This window comes from Rattus norvegicus, chromosome 14 (assembly GCF_021556685.1).
Source record: "Rattus norvegicus strain SHRSP/BbbUtx chromosome 14, alternate assembly SHRSP_T2T, whole genome shotgun sequence".
Lineage (NCBI taxonomy): Eukaryota > Metazoa > Chordata > Mammalia > Rodentia > Muridae > Rattus > Rattus norvegicus.
In genome coordinates, this window is record NC_141547.1 from 77,010,616 (window position 1) to 77,016,615 (window position 6,000).

The window sequence follows — 6,000 nt, forward strand, 5'->3', positions numbered from 1 at the left end:
AGAGCATAAAACCAGTGAGGAGGGCAGGCTTTACCAAGGCACACTATCCACAGCCGCCGTCACTATGGAAGTGAACCAAATACAACACTGGTCTTTTATAACTCTATTCAGCTGTCGAAGTGTTTGCTTTAATATATATAATACATGTCTGTGAGCAGGAAGGGTGGCTCAGTCCCTGAGAGTGCCCACTGCCCTTGCAGGGGACCGAAATCCAGTTCCCAGCACCCATATTCAGCGCCTCATGGCTGCCCATTACTAGGTTTTGGGATCTGATGCTCTCTTCTGGCCTCAGTAGGCACATGTACTCCTGTGAAACACCCACACACATATGCATAATTAAAAAATAAAAATAAAAACTTTAAAAAGATGGGGCTAAGGCCCATACCTAAACATAGTAAAAGCAATATACAGCAAACCAGTAGCTGACATCAAACTAAATAAAGAGAAGCCTGAAGCAATCCCACTAACATCAGGGACTAGACAAGGCTGCTCACTCTCTCCCTACCTATTCGATACAGTACTTGAAGTCCTAGCCAAAGCAACTAGACAACAATAAGAGGTCAAAGGGATACAAATTGGGAAGGAAGAAGTCAAAATATCACTATTTGCAGATGATATGATAGTATACTTAAGTGACCCCAAAAATTCCACCAGAGAACTCCTACAGCTGATAAACAACTTCAGCAAAGTGGCTGGTATAAAATAAACTCAAACAAATCAGTAGCCTTCCTCTCCTCAAAGTTTAAACAGGCTGAGAAAGAAATTAGGGGAACACCCTTCAAAATAGTCACAAATAATATAAAATATCTTGGTGTGACTCTGACCAAGCAAGTGAAAGATCTGTATGACAAGGTCTTCAAGTCTCTGAAGAAAGAAATTGAAGAAGATCTCAAAAGATGGAAAGACCTCCCATGCTCATGGATGATCAGGATTAATATAGTAAAAATGGCCATCGTGACGAAAGCAATTTACAGATTCAATGCAATCGCCATCAAAATCCCAACTCAATTCTTCATAGAATTAGAAAGAGCAATTTTCAAATTCATTTGGAAAAGCAAAAAACCCAGGAGAACAAAATCTATTCTCAACAATGAAAGAACTTCTGGGGGAATCACCATTCTTGACCTCAAGTTGTATTATAGAGCATTCGTGATAAAAACTACATGATATTGGTACTGAGACAGGCAGGTAGCTCAATGGAATAGAATTGAAGACCCAGAAATGAACCCACACACCTATGGCCACTTGATCTTTGGCAAAGGAGCTAAAACTATCCAATGGAAAAAGGACAGCATTTCCAACAAATGGTGCTGGTTCAACCGTAGGTCAGCATGTAGAAGAATGCAGATTGACTCATTCTTATCTCCTTGTACAAAGCTCAAGTCCAAGTGGATCAAAGACCTCCACATAAAACCAGAAACACTGAAACTAATAGGCACAGAAGAAAATTTCCTAAACAGAACACCAATGGCTTATGCTCTAAGCTAAAGAATCGACAAATGGGATCTCATAAAACTGCAAAGCTTCTGTAAGGCCAAAGACACTGTCATTAGGACAAAACAGCAACCAACAAATTGGGAAAAGATCTTTACCAATCCTGTATCTGATAAAGGGCTAATATCTAATATATACAAAGAACTCAAGTTAGACTCAGAGAGTCAAATCTGATAGAGGGCTAATATCTAATAAATACAAAGAACTCAAGAAGTTAGACTCAGAGAATCAAATAACCCTATTAAAAATGGGGTACAGAGCTAAACAAAGAATTCCCAGCTGAGGAATGAATGGCCGAGAAGCACCTAAAGAAATGTTCAACATCCTTAGCCATCAGGGAAATGCAAGTCAAAACAACCCTGAGATTCCACCTCACACCAGTCAGAATGGCTAAGATCAAAAACTCAGGTGATAGCAGATGCTGGCAAGGATGTGGAGAAAGAGGAACACTCCTCCTTTGTTGGTGGGATTGCAAGCTGGTACAACCACTCTGGAAACCAGTCTGGCGGTTCCTCAGAAAATTGAACATAGTACTACTTGAGAACCCAGCTCTACCACTCCTGGGCATATACCCAAAAGATGCTCCAACATATAACAAGGACACATGCTCCATTCTGTTCATAGCAGCCTTATTTATAATAGCCAGAAGCTGGAAAGAACCCAGATGTCCCTCAACAGAGGAATGGAAACAGAAAATGTACATTTACACAATGGAGTATTACTCAGCTATTAAAAATAATTACTTCATGGAATTCTTAGGCAAATGGATGGAACTAGAAAATACCATCCTGAGTGAGGTAACCCACTCACAAAAGAACACACATGGTATGCACTCACTGATAAGTGGATATTAGGCCAAAAGCTTGGAATACCTAAGAAAAAATTCACAGACTATATGAAGCTCAAGAAGAAGGAAGACCAAAATGTGGATGCTCTATTCTTTCTTATAAGAGCGAACAAAATACTCATGAGGAAATACAGGGACAAAGAGTGGAGCAGGGACTGAAGAAAAGGTCATCCAGAGACAGCCCCACCTGGGGATCCATCCCATATGCAGTCACTAAACCCAGTCACTATTGCTGATGCCAAGAAGTCCTTGCTGACAGGAGTCAGATATGGGTGTCTCCTGAGAGGCTCTGCCAGATCCCTACTGATACAGATGAGGATGCTTGCAGCTAACCATTGGACTGAACAAGGAAACCCAATGGAGGAGTTAAAAGACTGAAGGAGCGGAAGGGGTTTGCAACCCCATAGGAAGAACAGTATCAACCACCAGACCCCACCAGAGCTCCCAGGGACTAAACCACCAACCAATGAGTATACATGGAGGGACCCATGACTGCAGTCACATATGTAGCAGAGGATGGCATTGTCCAGCATCAATAGGAGGAAAAGCCCTTGGTCTTGTGAAGCTTCATTTCTCCAATGTAGGGGAATGCCAAGGTGTTGAGGTGGGAGCAGGAACATCCTCACAGAACCAAGGGGAGGGGGGAGGGGAGAGGGGGTATGAGAGAGGGAGGAAATGGGATAACATTTGAAATATAAATACATAAATATCCAAGAAAAATAAAATTAAAAAAAAGCAAAAAAAAAAAAAAAAAAAAAAAGGATGGGACTAGAGAGATTGCTTTCTCAGTGGTAATATTGGCTGCTTTTCCAGGGGACCAAGGTTCAATTCCCAGCACCCACATGGCAGTTCTCAATGAACTAGCTGTTAACTCCATTTCCAGGGGATCTGTTGCCCCCTCCTGGTCTCTGTGGGCATTGCATGCAGGTGGTGCACAGACATATGTAGGAAAAGCACTCATACACATAAAATAATAAAATACATTTAAAAAAGAAAATATATAGGTGTTCAAGAGATGGTTCTGTGGGTAAGATCATTGGCTGCTTTCCAAGAGGATGAGTTCGATTCCCAGTACCCATACTGGGCAGCTCACAGGCAGATGGGATACTTTTTCTGTCCTCTGAGTACTGCACACTTACAAATGAAATCCTTAAGAAAATTTGTGTGTGTGTGTGTGTGTGTGTGTGTGTGTGTGTGTGTGTGTGTGTGTGGTGGGGTGCCAGAGAGATGGCTCAACAGCTAAGAGCAGTTGCTGTTCTTCTAGAGGACCTGGGTTCAGACCCTTAACCCATGTGGAAGTTCACGATTGTCTGTAATCCCAGTTCAAGGGCATCTGATGTCCTCTTATGGCTTTCCCGAGTCAAGCACACACACATACATGTAAGCAAACACTCAAACACATAAACATGAATCTTTTAAAGAACAGTAAAGGAGAAGACATTGCAGGAGGCCCTAGGTTTGACCTCCAGTGTCAAAAATGTTTAAAAATTATCTTAATAGGGCTGGGGATTTAGCTCAATGGTAGAGCGCTTGCCTAGCAAGCGCAAGGCCCTGGGTTCAGTCCCCAGCTCCGGAAAAAAAAAATCCTGAAAAATTATCTTAATAAATATTCCAGGAGCGGCAGGACCCCTGCCTGAGACACCGCCGGAACCTGCAAGAAACAGACCGGATAAACAGTTTTCTGCACCCAAATCCCGTGGGAGGGAGAGCTAAACCTTCAGAGAGGCAGACAAGCCTGGGAAACCAGAAGAGACTGCTCTCTGTACATACATCTCGGACGCCAGAGGAAAACACCAAAGGCCATCTGGAACCCTGGTGCACTGAAGCTCCCGGAAGGGACGGCACAGGTCTTCCTGGTTGCTGCCGCCGCAGAGAGACCGTGGGCAGCACCCCGAGAGCAAACTTGAGCCTCGGGACCACAGGTAAGACCAACTTGTATGCTGCAAGTGACCTGCCTGGTGAACTCAAGACACAGGCCCACAGGAACAGCTGAAGACCTGTACAGAGGAAAAACTACACGCACGAAAGCAGAACACTCTGTCCCCATAACTGGCTGAAAGAAAACAGTAAAACAGGTCTACAGCACTCCTGACACACAGGCTTATAGGGACAGTCTAGCCACTGTCAGAAATAGCAGAACAAAGTAACACTAGAGGTAATCTGATGGCAAGAGGCAAGCGCAGGAACCCAAGCAACAGAAACCAAGACTACATGGCATCATCGGAGCCCAATTCTCCCACCAAAACAAACATGGAATATCCAAACACACCAGAAAAGCAAGATCTAGTTTCAAAATCATATTTGATCATGATGCTGGAGGACTTCAAGAAAGACGTGAAGAACTCCCTTAGAGAAACACAGGAAAACATTAATAAACAAGTAGAAGCCTACAGAGAGGAATCGCAAAAATGCCTGAAAGAATTCCAGGAAAACATAAATAAACAAGTAGAAGCCCATAGAGAGGAGTCATAAAAATCCCTGAAAGAATTCCAGGAAAACATAATCAAACAGTTGAAGGAATTAAAAATGGAAATAGAAGCAATCAAGAAAGAACACATGGAAACAACCCTGGATATAGAAAACCAAAAGAAGAGACAAGGAGCTGTAGATACAAGCTTCACCAACAGAATACAAGAGATGGAAGAGAGAATCTCTGGAGCAGAAGATTCCATAGAAATCATTGACTCAACTGTCAAAGATAATGTAAAGCGGAAAAAGCTACTGGTCCAAAACATACAGGAAATCCAGGACTCAATGAGAAGATCAAACCTAAGGATAATAGGTATAGAAGAGAGTGAAGACTCCCAGCTCAAAGGACCAGTAAATATCTTCAACAAAATCATAGAAGAAAACTTCCCTAACCTAAAAAAAGAGATACCCATAGGCATACAAGAAGCCTACAGAACTCCAAATAGATTGGACCAGAAAAGAAACACCTCCCGTCACATAATAGTCAAAACACCAAACGCACAAAATAAAGAAAGAATATTAAAAGCAGTAAGGGAAAAAGGTCAAGTAACATATAAAGGCAGAACTATCAGAATCACACCAGACTTCTCGCCAGAAACTATGAAGGCCAGAAGATCCTGGACTGATGTCATACAGACCCTAAGAGAACACAAATGCCAGCTCAGGTTACTGTATCCTGCAAAACTCTCAATTAACATACATGGAGAAACCAAGATATTCCATGACAAAACCAAATTTACACAATATCTTTCTACAAATCCAGCACTACAAAGGATAATAAATGGTAAAGCCCAACATAAGGAGGCAAGCTATACCCTAGAAGAAGCAAGAAACTAATCGTCTTGGCAACAAAACAAAGAGAATGAAAGCACACAAACATAACCTCACATCCAAATATGAATATAACAGGAAGCAATAATCACTATTCCTTAATATCTCTCAACATCAATGGCCTCAACTCCCCAATAAAAAGACATAGATTAACAAACTGGATACGCAACGAGGACCCTGCATTCTGCTGCCTACAGGAAACACACCTCAGAGACGAAGACAGACATTACCTCAGAGTGAAAGGCTGGAAAACAATTTTCCAAGCAAATGGTCAGAAGAAGCAAGCTGGAGTAGCCATTCTAATATCAAATAAAATCAATTTCCAACTAAAAGTCATCAAAAAAGATAAGGAAGGACAC